General features: G+C 35.6%; 1 pseudogene; it reads left to right on the top strand.

The window, feature by feature from the left end:
* LOC101411762 (small ribosomal subunit protein uS5-like) overlaps window positions 1-11,889 on the top strand; it is a 37,981-nt pseudogene extending 26,092 nt beyond the window's left edge.
* The last annotated feature ends 4,070 nt before the right edge of the window (window positions 11,890-15,959 follow it).

The raw sequence follows: 15,959 nt of genomic DNA, 5'->3' as shown, positions 1-15,959 counted from the left end.
AGTTTTTGCTACCAGAAAGTGGAATGCATCTATAACAAATCCTAAAAATGTGGAAGTGGTCTTGGAATTGGGTGAAATGGATAGAGTCTGGAAGAAGACTGAAATGCTTGATAAAAAAAATCCTATATTGTTTTGAAGAGATTGTTGGAATACAAACATTAAAGTTACTTCTGGTGAGGTGTTAGAAGGAAATGATGGATATGTTATTGGAAACTAGAAGAAAGACTATCCTTGTTATAAGGTAGCAGACAATTTAGTGCAATTGATTGTGTTCTGATATCAGATAGAAGGTAGAAGTTGTAAGCTATAAATTTGAATATTTAGCTGAGGAGATTTCTAAGCTAAGGGTGGAAGCTAGGCCTGCTTCTCTTTGTTTCTTATAATAAAATACAAGATGAGAAAATAACTGAGTACTGAATTTGTAAGCATGAAGGAACCAGTAATTGATTATCTGGAAAAGTTTTCAGCCTACCCAGAAAGGGTACTCTGAGAAAAGGACCAGAAGCAATAATATCAGGAATGACCCTGAACTCTTGGGAAGTGAATTCTAAGAGAACAGGACTCCTCCAGTGAGTGTGTCTAAAAAGTCTTTGCTAAAGTCAGTGTGACTAAACATTGACCCTGTCAGCCATCTTGGAGGAAGTCTGCATTGGAAATGTATTTATCTAGGAAGGATCTGTGGAAAATCCTTTTGTCTGATGCTAAGGTAAACTTTACAGAAAACCACAAGGTTTCTTTTAAGTTTATTTGAAGACTGAACTGAAGGGAATGGACCTTGTTTTCCTTCTGATTTCTCCTTTCTGGAATGGGAATGTCTGTCCTGTATCATTATATCTTGGAAGCAGATAACTTGTTTTATAGGTTTCACAGGTCCACATACAGGAGTTTTTGCCCCACAATGGACCACAATGAAAAATGATTATAATGAGACTCTATATTTAGAGTTGTTACTGAAAATGGCTTAAGACTTTTGGAATGTTGTAATGAGTGAATGTATTTTGGGTAAGAGAATGACATGTCTTTTGGGGGACTCAGAGAGAAATATGGCAGAGTGAGTTAAGGTCATCTCCTTAAAAAGGAAGCCACTTGCACTCGTACCTTCTCACTTCCCACTAACTGAGAAATCATGACAAAGTGGGCAGCCACCTTGGACCCTGAGGTGGAGGCAATATGCTGAAAAAGACAGAACTGCCCAGGCAAACAGTATCACTGGGTGCCCTACCTGCACTGAGCCACCTGACCCCCTGGCAAAATAACATAATTTCTGTATGTTTGTGTTAGAATATCTTAGCCTATTCTTTAACTGGTCAAACATGATAGCTATAATTTCTTATAAAATATAATAGAAAATTATTAAATAAGCACCTACAAGAAACAGTGTGTCTTCAATAACAGTAACAGCAAGCAACATACAATACAACTACATTATGCTAAGTACATGGCAGATGGGGCAGCCTATTTTAAAATGAAGAGTATAATTCTTGTTTACATGGAGATTCAAGTCTAAATTGAGAAGCTTAATGGGGGGAGGAGTGGGGGTAGGGGGGTGGGGAGTATATGGGGACCTCATTTTTTTAACATAACATTAAAAAAATAAAGACAAAAAATTAACAGAGGAAGGGAAAAAAGCTGTCTGAAGACATTGCTTTGGGGTTCTGTAGATAAGGACAGTCCTGTACATCCTCAAAGATGGCAAACCACAGACAGATAAAGAAACCGAAATGAAAATTGTGAGTTACTAGTCCCTGTGGCTGGGAATGGCACCCATTTCCCCACTCTGATGGCAAACAGCCTGGATAAAACCTGTGGCTCCCCGCAGCCAATTGAGAGCGGAGTAGACATTTTCCTTCCTGAAAAGAAGGGTGTAACTGAGGGTGGAAAATGGTGTCTCTTCACTGAGTTTGGCCAATAGAGCCCACCTGGAAATTCAGCACTGGCGAGACAAGAATCACCGGCAAGTGGTGGTTGAAAAAGACACCTCCAAGGAAAAATGTGTCAATGGGTGCCATCTGGTGGTCAGCTGTGAAACTGCAAGGAAAACATTCTCTCAAGTCTCTAGTTCCAGAACACTTGGATTGGTTCTGTGCCCCATTAATGAGTCCTGGTCACACTTTGATAATTTAAGCTGGGAAATTTGAAAGTCTGAATAAGTTGAATCAAAAATCAAAGAAGAGCCATGAAATAAAACCACTGGGCAAGCGAGAAATAGAGTAAATTCACCAACATATTCAGATGCCTAGACATCAGCAAAAAATTACATTGCACACTAAAAAACAAGAAGAGATGGCTCAGTCTGAAAAGAAAAGTAATAGAGCTTATGGAGTGAATGACACAATAAATTAGATTAAAATTATATTAGATTCATGTAAAAGCAGATTTGAATTCATGGAAGACATATTAAAAGTGGAAAAATAAGCAACTGAACTTGAAAAACCAGGAGAGCTGAAAAAGAAACTGGATAAAATGAACAGTCTCAAGGAATTGAATAACATGAAACATGCAAACATGTTATCAGTGTCCCAGAAGGAAAAGAGAGTGGAAAAGGGGTAAAAAGAATATTTGAGGAAATAATGACTAATAGAATAAATCTAAATAGACCTACTCCAAGATACCTCCTATTCAGAATGTTAAATACCAGAAATAAAGAAATAATTCTGAAAGCAGAGAGAGAAAAACAATGTATCACACACAAGAAAACCTCAATAAGACCAAATGCTTATCTCTCACTGGAAACCATGGAGATGAGAATAAAATGGTATGATGTATTTAAAGTAGTAAAAGAGAAAAACTGCAAGCCAAGGTTTCTTTACGCAGCAAAACTGTCCTTCAAAAATAAGGATGAGTTTAAATTCTTCACTGACAAACAAAAACTGAAAGTATGTTCCCAAAGGACCAGATTTACAACAGATACTAAAGGGAGAGCTATAACCTGAAAAGAAAAGAAGTTTGTAGAAATGAAGATTATTAGGAAGGGTAACTTAAAGGGTAAAAAACCAGATAGTAGTAAGATATGACAACAGAAAGTCAAAGAATAAAATGAACAAAGTAAGTGATACCTGTATAGTAATATCATTGAATGTTAATGGATTGAACTCAAAAGACATGGACTGACAGAATGATAAAAACATATGAGCCATCAAAAGTTTAACAACACTAACTTTAGGGAAATGCAGATGAAAACTACAAAGAGTTCCATTTCATACCTTACAAAATGGCCATTATTAAAAAGAAAGAAAACTACAAGTGCTGGAGAGGCTGTGGAGACATAGGAACACTTGTTCACTATTGATGGGAATGTAGAATGGTGCAGCTTCTGTGAAAGACAGTTTGGTGGCACCTCAAGAAGCCAAATACATAACTGCCATATAATTCAGCAATACTGTTACTAGGAATATATTCAGGAAAACTGAAAGCAAGGACAGGAACTGACATTTGCACACTGATGTTCATAGCAACAGTATTTGCAATTGTTAATATATGGAAACAGCCCAATTGTGCATCAACCAATGAATGGCTAAACAAAATGTGGTATATACATACAATGGAATACTATTTAGCTGTAAGAAGTGAAATCAGGATGCACATGAATGACAGCATGGATGAACCTTGAGGATGTTATATTGAGTGATAATAGACCAGACACAAAAGGACAAATATTGTATGATCACTAATATGAACTAAACACAATAAGTAAACTTACGGAGGTAACTTCTCTAGAGTATAGATTCCTAGGAGATAGAATGTGGGTTGAGAATGGGAGCTGATGATTAATGAATGTAGAATTTAATAAGGTTTATTATAAAAGATGGAAATGAACAGAGTGATAGTAACACATTTTAGTTAGTATAAGTAACACTGCTGATATATAAATGTGATCGTGGATAAAGGAGGTAGTCTGTGGATGTAACTGTCAATTGAAAGGAAGCTGGAGAACAATCTAGTTAGGGAATGTACAGCAGTGATTTTGGTTGTGGATGAATATTGTGGTAAATAGTATAAATATAAGGATATTCTGCTTTTGCAAAGTGTTAAGAATATGGTGATACATGGGAAAATGATAACCTAATGTAAATTATGGATATAGTTAACAGTAATATTATAATATTTTTGCAGCAATGGTAAGGAAGATGTATTAATTCTGAGGGATAACAATAAGGGGGTACATGGAGTATAGGAATTTTTCTTTTGGAGTAATGAGAGCATTCTAAAATAGACTGAGGTGATGACAGCACACGTCTGTGATGAAAATGAGAGAACTGATCAGGATGTTAATAATCAGGTGGATTGGGGGGAAATTACTCCAAGTGTAAGATACGGGTTATAGTTAGTAGTAATATTTTGATGATGCTCTTTCATTGTTTGTCACAAATGTTTCACAACAATGAGAGCTGTTGGTGGTGGAGTATGTATGGGAGCCCTGTATGATGATATACATGTTTGTTTTGTAAGTTCACAATTTTTACTATACATTTATGGTTTATATATGTTCATATACAAATTATGTACTTAATTATAATTGTAAATGAAAAAAATTGAAATAAATAACTATAAATTCCATTGTTACTAAAGAAAATCACAAATCACCATGGGAGTAAATGATTAGGGAATAAATTTTCCTCTTATTTTATTATCTATCAAGCATCTGCTTCAAATTTCTGCAAAATTGTCACCTCATCATACATTTATGCTTATCAGTTCATTGGGTATGATCAAACTTCAGTAATCAATGTTGTAAAATACCCTTGTTCTCTTCCAATAAATCCTATTTTCTATATAAATTTGAGTGGTTTTTGATCAAATTATCACTAAGTATCAGAAGTTACAATTTGTAAATATATATAAATATTTTATTTAATTCAATTAATTATCTTCATTTTATGCAGGATATATTTCTTTATACTACATGTGAACTGATTGCTATTCTAAAATGAGATTCTAGCATTCCATTTAAGGCTTGAATGATTCCAAGGAAGAGAATCCAAAATGGCATGTCAGCATATTTTGCACAAAAGTACAGTTGTTCAGCACGTTATGGTTCATGAATCTCTCCCACATACTACAGGGCAAAAAGGAAATTCTATCATAATGTTATATGCAAACTGTCTTCCCCAAGCATTCAAAGTATTCATGCTCAAGAGTATAAATATAGTCACAATTCATTATTTTTTTCTAATTAATTGCTCAGACACTCATGTGGCCAATCACAAATATTCAAAGCATTCCTGCTGATACAGTCCCCTACAAAATGTCCAAGAGCCCCAGGGACTGAGTCCAAAAGTAGAGCAGAGAAAGAATTCAAATTAGTTCCATTCACTACTTCCCCTTGTGTCTCCCTGCCACACATTAATGCTTCAGTTGAGTAACAAGTGCAGGATTGATGCTGGTATCTGGAGAGGCGACTTTCTGCTCCATCTCCCCACTGATACCGCAGTGATCCTCCACATTGGGGACCAAAGTCACTGCTCTGTTAACTCACATTCACTTGCTCACCCATTTTATCCCAGGGTCTCTCAAAGCTGCTCGTATCTTAAGTGTCTCTAACTTCATCAATAGCCTGTGCCAAAAACAATCATCTGACACAAAATTTTAGTCCTTTTCATGAGTCTAGGTTCCCCAATTTCTCAAGGTCATTTTATTTCAGAGGCCTAATTACTGTCCATAATGTAGACCATAAACTTTAACTTTTTGTTTTACCCTCAACTTAGTGCCAGACTTAGGCTCCTGGAGTGCTGGAGTTGTGATCATGGCCTCTTAGCTTCTAGAACGCTCAGAGCTCTTTATGCAAATTTATTAGCTCACTACCCAGGGGCTAACTCTGTATTTCAATCCAACAGCTTTTGTTAAACCATCACATTTTTTTTTCTTTATTAGAGAAGTTGTGAGTTTACGGGGCGCTCATCCATGAAATACAGGATTCTTATATAATCGCCTATTATTAATACCTTGCATTGGTGTGAAACATTTGTTACAAATTGATGAAAGCACATTTTTATAGTTGTACTATTAACTATAGTCCATGATTTAACTTGGGATTGACTCTCTGTGCAATGTAGTTCCATGGATTGTTTTTTAAACAGGCTATAACACAAAGAGGGCCTGTTTCCCTTACATTTGCATAGCTAAAAGTTTATCCCTGTCTCACTTCTACCAAGAACATTTGGGAGTTCATTCACTGAACTAAAATAGCCACAGAAACATAGATCTTTCCTGTTACATAGATAAAAGGAGGGAGGGTTGTATGGTGATAAAGACCTTGGCATCTAGGGCCATGCTGATGAAAAGAAATTGAATGGGAGCCACATAGACAATTTTAAATTTTTAGTAGCCACATTTACAACATAAAATAATGAGCAGGTGCAAATTATTTTAACAATATTTTTTACTTAAATAAATATTTCCAAAATATTGTTTCTACATGTAATCAATAGTTACTTTTTTTATATTAAGTCTTCAAAATACAATGTTTATTTTATAGTAAAGCATATCTGTTTGGACCAGCCTCATTTTAAGTGCTCAGTAGCCACATGCTAGTGGCTGCCATATTGGACAGCACTATTCCAGAAAGAAAATGCCAGCATTTTTATCCTAGTTCAACACTTTATGGGCAGCATAACTGTGAGCAAGTTGCCAAAGATTCTGTGTTTAGTTTCCTTACATGTAAAATAAGGATGAGAAAATAGTTTCTACCTCAAAGATTTGTTACTAGGATTAAATGAGTTAAAACATTTAAAAATCTAAAACAGTGCCAGGAGATATTAAACTTTAGTAAGCATTAATGAATGGTATTAATAAGTTCAGAGTCAGGGTTAGAACACAAGTGTCTTGATTTTTCCTAGTCTGACTCTATTTCTTTAATTGACCAGAGTTGCTTGATTTATAGTTAACATTGGGAAAATTTGTAGACCACAGAAGCACTTTTCTTCAGAAGTTTTTTTTTTAAGATACATAGATCACACAAAATGTTACATTAAAAAATAAGAAGTTCCCATATACCTCACTCCCCAACCCACCCCCCTCCTCCCCCATCAACAACCTCTTTCATCAGTGTGGCACATTCATTGCATTTGATGAATACATTTTGGAGTGCTGCTACACCACATGGATTATAATTGAACTTAAAACACTAACTATGTGACTCTGGCTTGTTTCCTTCTATTTTCAAATTGCCCATATTGTTGCCTTTTTCCTGATGCTCTTTTTACCATTGTCTTTTGTTCTCTCTTTCATTTGTTCTCTACCACTTAATAGAGTGAACTTAGCCAAATCACTTGACCTTTCTGAGTCTCAGTTCTCTCATCTGTAAAATGGAGACCAGGAAACCTTCCTTGTGGGGTTTCTGTGATATTAACAAAAATGCAACATAGTAAAGCATCTGTACTGTGCTGGCCCTTAATATATGAAGTTAAAGTAAATTTGCAGCCCTTACTTCACTATTAATCTCTTTCCCTTCCCTCTAAACCCCTTATCCTACTATGGTAACAAATGCTTACATAGAAACAAGGGCAAAAGGAATAATTTAAAGGAAATCTGCTTTGCATTGTAACCTTTGATTTTTATTGTGGCTGCTTATGCATGCAAATTAAACACACAAATGAACACACACACATGACTAAGTAGATTGTCAAGGAATCTTTGATTTGAGAAAAAGGAGATTATTAAGATTTTCAAATCAAACCCTCTCCCTTCTTTTGCATGTGAGGTTAAGAGAATCCTAAAGAGATTTAATCATTTCCCAGGTCACAGTGCTATAACCTTTCTATTATTAAAGTATAACATTATAACATAATTTTTATATTGTTAAAATTAGAGCACTGGCCTTACCATAGACAGTGCTAGTACATTTAATTTTTGAGGTAGGAATTATCATCCTCCTCCTTATTTTACACATAAGGAAATGAAGCACAGAAGTTTTTGGCAACTTCCATTCACCACCCCCTGGCTCCAGAGAAGAGAGTTGTAAGAATTTTTCTCTCTTTTTGATGTCAATTATTTGACATTCATCAGGGAATTAGTATCTTAGTTTACTCAGGTGCTCTTACAAATGTTACACAATGGGTTGACTTATACAAGAGAACGCATTGTCTCATGATTTGGAGATTAGAAGGCTTTCTTCCTCCTGGGGTTGGCAGCATTTTGACTGGCTGGCTATCCTTAGGGTTCCTTGAATTTCCTGTCACATGTCAATACCCTCTATTTTCTCTTCTGTTTGTATTATCTTCTACTTTCAATGACTTCTTGCTCCCTGATGGTATTCTCTTACTTTTGTTTCTGGGTTTTTTCTCTTCATAAAGGACTACCCTAATCAAGATTAAAGCTCACCTCATTCAGTTGGACTGCTCCTTAACTAAATATAACATCTTCAAGAGATCCTGTTTACAATGGGTTAACACCCATAGTAATGCAGATTAATAATAGGAGCATGTCTAAATTGGGGTACATAATTCAATCTACCATAGTTAGCTTCTAATAAACATTTATTTTTGCTTTTTAATATCAGATATTATATTTGGCTGAAGAAGAAAGAAGCATAAAAAAGAATAAATGTGAAAGTCAAAAATATTGTAGCTCAAAGAAAAAAGTTATTCAATATATAAGTATGATTTTCAAAAAATTCTTAATTACAGACATTTATATTTTTAAAACCCTAAAACATCATTTAAACAATTAAATACATGAGAGTTGTGTTTTTATAATATATTATAAATTATCCAATTAAATATTATTATTTCCCTACCATGTTTTTTATTATTATGAATTTTAGTGGAAACCATGAATAATTCAGAAGGGATTACCATTAGAGATTAGAGTGCAAATTGAAACCTTACAGAAACCTTATTTTACTCTTATTTAATCAATATTTTGAATCACCATATACTTCATTTATAATATATATTATGTATAATAATGTCTTCTCAGGAGAAAACTGCACAGCACATTTTTCAAAAACAGGAAGCAATGCATATCCAAAATAGTTAAATATTTGTATGTTGTTATTAAGACTTACAAAATAATTTATGATTTAAGTTGGATGATTCTGTGTTATGACTTAGGAGTTACGTTTGCTTATATAATTTTGTTACTCGATTCTGATTCTATCTAGGGTGACATGAACTTTCTCTTCAAACCTTTTGCTTCAGAATTTGAATTGAAAGGGAGCACTTATCCCTATTTATAGCAAATTAATATTGTGGAAGTTACACAATTATGGTAAATAATATTAATAAATTAAGAAGAAATATATAATGTATACCACAAGAACCTTTTCCTTTAATGTAAAACATTTTAAAAGTTTAACAACATTTTAAAAGTTTAATCATTCTTAATAACTCTACTAAATTTAGAAATTGCTACAGTCAACTATTGCTAAAACTTCCTTATATTTCACATACACTCATAGATACTCAGACACACAGAGAAAAATACAAGGCCAGTGAATAGCAGTATATTGTTTTCACTATTAGAAATATTTTTAATTAACTGGAAACACTTCCTATATGGATTATTATGCAAGTTAAAATGTCATTTCTTTTTAAAAAATGAATAGTTTTCTGAATGTGAATAGGAATAAAATGCCAAGTTTTCAGTTGGTCAGTAGACATTTATGCAGAAATTCTGGTGCGGGAAAATACAATAATCAAAATTAAAATATTCATTAGAGGAAATCAATAGTAGATTTGAAGTGGCAGAAGACACAGTCAACGAACTTGTATGTAGAACAATAGAGATTAGGCAATCTGAAAACAATTAGTAAAAATAATGAAGAAATATGATGGATAGAGCCTCAGGAAATGTGGAACACCGTTAAGCATTTCAACATACATTGTCAGGATTATCAAGAGAGAGAAGGGACAGAATAAATATTCAAAGAAATAATAGCTGAAAACATCCCAAAATAGATATAAAACATTAATCTCCCCATCAAAAAAGCCCAACTAAGTATAAGTAGAATAAATTCAAGAAGATCCAAACCTAGATATATTGTAGTCAAAATGTTGAATGCCAAAGAGAGGAAACAATCTTAAAGTCATTAAGAGAAAAATAATTCACCACTTTCAAGGGAACCCTAATAAGATTAAGGACTGGCTTTCATAAGAAACAACGGAAAACAGAAGCCAGTGGAATGACATATTCAAAGTGTTAAAAGTAAACTATTGTCAACTGCTTTAGTTTCTTAGGTTGCTCAAGCAAACACCAGGAAATGTGTTAGGTTAAACAAAGGGAATTTATTTGCTTATGATATTGAGGTTAAAAGAAAGTTCAAAGCAAGGTGCCATCAAGGTGATATTTTCTTCCCAAAGACTGGCATTCTGGGACTGGCTGCTGGTGATCCTTCGTGCTTCTGTCACATGACAAGGCCCATGACTGCATCTCCTAATCTTTCCCTTCTCTTCCAGGTTCTGTCAATGTCAGCTTCTGGATTCCTTTGGCTTTTTCTCTCCATGAATTTCATTCCACTTATAAAGGACTCTAGTAATAGGATTAAGAGCCATCCTGATTGAGGTGGGCCACACCTTACCTCAAGAAACTTCATTAAAAAGTCTTATTTATGCTTCTTCTTTAAGAAAACACCAAATAGCAGGTGATGCTTGGGCTTCAGGAGGCCCCAGGGGCCCTAAATGGGAGACCACAGTGACTTCTGTGGGGGCTTTGGCAGTGGGGTCCAGGGCTAAGATTACAGCAGGGATCTGAATGTGGCCACATCCATGGAGCACACAGCATCAAGGCCGAATACAAGGAATGGCTCCATGTCACTAATTTGAGCCACTTGGTCAAGGGAACAAAGATCAAATCCCTGGAGATCTGTCTTTTCTCTCTGCCCATGAGAGAGTCTGAGATCGTTGACTTATTTTGTAAGGATGTCCCTCGAGGATAAGGATCTGAAAATTATGCCTGTGCAGAAGTAGACCTGCACTGCTGGCAGACCAGGTTCAAGGTCTTTGTTGCCATTGGGGACTACAATGCCCATGGGATCTGGATGTGAAGTGCTCCAAGGAGGTAGCCATTGCCTAATGTGGGGCCATCATTTGGGCCAAGCTCTCCATCATCTCTGTGCAGCAGGGCTATTGGGGGAACAAGATCAGCAAGACCCACACTGTCTCTTTCAAGGTGAGAGGATGCTGCTGCTCCATGCTGGTGCACCTCATCCCTGTCCCCAGAGACACTAGTATTGTCTCAGTCCCTGTGCGTAAGAAGCTGCTGTTAATGGTCAGTATCGATGACTGCTATACCTCGGCCAGTGGTTGCATGGCCACCATGGGAAATTACACCAAGGCCACATTTGTTTTTGTTTGTTTGTTTGTTTGTTTGTTTAAAGGTTTATTTATTTCTTCCCCCCTCCCCACTTTGTTTGCTCTCTGTGTCCATTCGCTATGTGTTCTTCTGTGTCCACTTGCATCCTTATCAGTGGCACTGGGAATCTGCGTCTCTTTTTGTTGCATCATCTTGCCTCATCAGCTCTCCATGTGTGTGGCGCCACTCCTGGGCGGGCTGTGCTTTTTACACACGGGGCAGCTCTCCTTGTGGGGTGCACTCCTCGCACATGGGGCTCCCCTACGCGGGGGACACCCCTGCGTGGCACGGCACTCCTTGGGCACATCAGCACTGTGCGTGGGCCAGCTCACCACACAGGTCAGGAGGCCCTGGGTTTGAACCCTGGACCTTCCATTTGGTAAGCAGACGCTCTATCAGTTGAGCTACATCTGCTTCCCCCAAGGCCACATTTGATGCCATCTCCTAGACCTACAGCTATCTCACCCCAACCTCTGAAAGGAGACCATGCTCACCAAGTCTCCCTATTAGAAGGTCACCAACCATCTCATCAAGATGTATTCCAGGATACCTGTGAAAGGGGCCCAAGTCCCACTGTGGCCACCACATAGGCTTTTATGAGAAAAATAATAAATGCTTGAATTCACTGGAAAAAAATAATGGTCTTATGATTTGTCCACACTCACAGGAATGGATTAAATGGATGTGTTGTCACAGGTTATATACAGCTTCAAACAACCACATCGGTCAAGAAACTTATATACAGAAAAATGAACTTTTTTATATGAAAACAAAGTAAAAAACATTCCCAGGTATATCAAAGTTGAGGAAATTTGTTGCTAGTAGAGTTGTCTTACAAAAAAAATGCTAAAGAAGCTATCAAGGAGTAATTTTAATTCACATATACAAACACAGAGTTTAGGTAAAGATAATTATATAAATAAAGAACATAATTTATATTTTTTCTCTTTCTTTTTGTACTGATCTTAAAAAGTAATTACATTGACATACATATATAGTTGTTTAGTTGCACATGTATACCACATAAAATGTAATATATTTGACAATAACAGCAGAAGGAGGTGGGTGGGAACAAAGATGTATTGGAGTGAGGAAATAAAACAAGATGATAACTTGAATTCACAAGAAGAAATGGAGAGAATCAGAAACAGTAAATAAAGTTAATATAACAAATTCTATAAATATATACTTATTATCCTTTCTTCTCCTAGTTTATTTGTAAGACATAAAATTATATAAAGTAATAATTATAACAATGTATTGTTGGATTTGTAACATATATAAATCAAACATATGTAATAATGAACACCAAAAAAGAGGGAAAGAGAACGAAGCTACCTAGGAATAAAGTGTCTAGTGATTGCAATAAAGTTCCATTTAATGTAAGGTAAATTTTGATAAGTTAACATGTATATTGTGGGAGAGAGACAAGATGGTGGAGTAAGGAAAGGCAGACTGTACTTTTCCTCTAGAAACTGTGAGAAGGTAGGCAGGCAGGCTGCTGGGCATTAGGGAAGCTGGGGTGTTGCAAGGTGATAGGAGAGAGCGAATGGAGAGCGGGTGCCCAGCTGAGCACCAGGGAAGAGAGGAGCAGACCAGACAGCCAAGTGGGAGAGGAAGATGACCCAGGAGGGCCTGGGACATGGGAGGCATGCTGCTAACTCTAGGGGAGGGGGAACTGCTGAGGAATGATCCCACAGGCAGGCCTGCTTAGGCTAAGGAGGAAGGGAGTGAGCCATGGGGTGAGCTGAAGGAATGTAGCCAGGGAGGGTTTTTTTGGTTCCTTTGTCTTTCTTTCTTTTTTCCTATTTCCTTTCTCCCTTTTTTCCCCTCTTCATCCAGGTACTGGCAAAGAGACAACTGTAGGGTAATTGATTGATGGGTACAAGCAGCTGGAGAGGAGTAGACTAGTGGGTCACTGGGGGCCTCAGAGAGAGGTCTGTTTCTCTCTCTCTCTCTCTCTTCCCCCCCCCCCACCCAAATACCTTCAGAGAGGCAGACTGTGGAGTGATCGATTGGCCAAAACAGGCAACCTGAGAAGAGGAGCCTAGTCCATTCTGGTGCTCTGAAAGGGAGGCCCAGATTTTTGTTCTGTACTTGTTTGTTTTTTCTTCTCCTTTTCCTTATTTTCTTTCCTTCTTCTCCCATTTTTCTTTTTTTCTTTTATTTTTCCCTTTCTTCTTTACCTCCTTTTATTATTTTTTATTTTTACAATCTTTTTTTCCTCCTTCCTTGCTGTTTTTAAAGTTTCTTTCTTTCATTTGCCTTCTTTTTTTCCTCCCTGTTGCCTTTCCTGTTTTTTCCTTCTTTCTTCTCTTCTCATTTATCTGGTCTTTTATTTTATTTCCTGTTTTTTTCCTCACCCTTTTATATTTTTATTTCTGTTTCATATTTTTCCTCTTATTATTTTTGTACATTTTTTGCTCTTTTTCCTTCTTTCCTTTTTTAATTTTTTCTTTTCTTTTTTCTTTTATCTCTTATTTCCTTTTTTGTGGACCTAATATTTTTTCCATTCAACATGGGTGACTACAACTACAAGGATATAGAATAAGTGGAACCAAGTGTAAAGAAGGATCTTAACATGAAGCCATACAAAAATAAAATCCTAGAATAGAAAGAAATTAACCAACTAAACAAGCCCAACAAGATGAACAGATGCTTAAACATCAGCAAAAAATTAGAAGGCAGACTAAGAAACTGAAAGTCATGGCCCAGTCAAATGAACAATCTAAAAAGCATGAGATGTACAATGTGGAACAACTAATCAATGATGTCCAAACATATAATCTTAATTAACTCAATGAAGTGAAGAAAGAGATAAAAGATATCAAGAAGACCCTGGGATAACATACAGAAGAAATTGTAAGTATAGATAGAAAGATAACAGATCTTATGGTACTGAGAGTCACAATGCAAGAAATTAAAAACACACTAGAAGCACAAAACAGCAGATTTGAACAGGCAGAATAAATAATTAGTGACATCAAAGATAGGACATCCAAATTCACACATATAGTAGCACAGATAGAAAAAAAAATAGAAGAAATTCAGCAGGGACTGGGGGATTTGAATGACAACATGAAATGCACAAACATGTATGTTATGCCCATCCCAGGGGGAAAAGATAATGGGAAAGGGACAGTAGGACTGATTGAGGAGAAAATGATTGAAAATTTCCCAACTTTTATAAGAGGCATGGATGTATTAATACATGTCGAGGAAGTACAGAAACTCCAAGCGCAATAAATACTAGCAGATCTAACCCAAGACACATACCTATTAGATTGTCATATGCTCAAGACAAAGACAGAATTCTGATAGTGGCAAGAGAAAAATACATGAAGCAAATACTGGCAAAACTAAAGGGAGAAATAGACTTGGGACATTTTTAGAGCATTGGATTTTTTCTGCATGATACACCAATGTCAGATACAGACCATTATACATTTTTACAAATCCTACAAAATTGTACAGTGCAAAGTGTAAACCATAATGTACAATATAGACCTTGGTTAGTAGCATTGCTTCAATATTTGTTCATCAATTATAACAAATGTACCACACTAATGTAAGATATTATTAATAGGGGAAAATGTGAGAGGGGAAGGGGTGGGGTATATGGAAATCTCCTATACTTTCAATGTAACATTTTTATAATCTAAAACTTCTTTAAAAATAAAGTTTGTTATATAAAAGTGATATATATTGAAAACCCTAGAGCAACACTAAATAAAATAGTTCTAAAATGGAATGAAAATTTATTAAATAAATTAAAATATTACACTAGGAAATATCCACCTAACATAAAGAAGGCACTAAAGGAACAAAGAAATTGAAAAAGACAAATAAAATAAAAAAGCAAAATGGCATATGTAAATGTAACTATGTCAGCAGCAGCATTAATGTGAATGGATTAGTAGATCTAACAATACAGCAAATGTGGAAAATTGCTAATATTGGTGGATCTGGGTATGTGGCAAGGGGAGGAGATTTGTTATATTGTAGTTCTTTATATGAGTTTTGTATTATTTTTGCAACTTTCCTGTAAGTTTGAAATTATTTCAAAATTAAAAGTGGAAGACAAATGGAAGATATTAAACACCAAAGTCAGAGATTATCAGATTAGAAAAATAAACAAGATCCAACTATATTCTGTTTATAAGAGACACAGCTTAGATTCAAAGAACAAAAAGTGTTGAAAGTAAAATGATGGGAAAAGATATACCACACAAAGAACAACCATAAGAGAACAGTAATGGTACCAGAAAAACAGACTTTTAAAAAATGTCCCAAGAGATAAATAGGTACATTCCACAATGAATAAAGCATCATCCATCAGAAAAATATAGCAATTTTAAATAGATATGCACCTAACAAAAGAGTACCAAGCACATGAAGGAAAGCTAACAAATTTAAAGAGAGAAATAAGTAATTCAAAAGTAATGATTGAAGGTTCAATACCCCACTTTCAATAATAGAAAAAACATTAGACAAAGAAATAGAAGACTTGGACAACACTATAGCAACTAAACTTAACAGCTATCTATAGAACACTCCACCCAAGAGCAACAGATATTCTCCTCAAGTGCACAAAGCATTGTCAGAATAGACAATAAATTAGGACTTAAAACCAGACTCAATAAATTTGAAAAGACTGAAATTATACAGTG

Source organism: Dasypus novemcinctus, chromosome 1 (genome assembly GCF_030445035.2).
Source record: "Dasypus novemcinctus isolate mDasNov1 chromosome 1, mDasNov1.1.hap2, whole genome shotgun sequence".
Classification (NCBI taxonomy): domain Eukaryota; kingdom Metazoa; phylum Chordata; class Mammalia; order Cingulata; family Dasypodidae; genus Dasypus; species Dasypus novemcinctus.
Note: the sequence above shows the minus strand (reverse complement) of the source record. Positions and strands in the feature narration are given on the sequence as shown.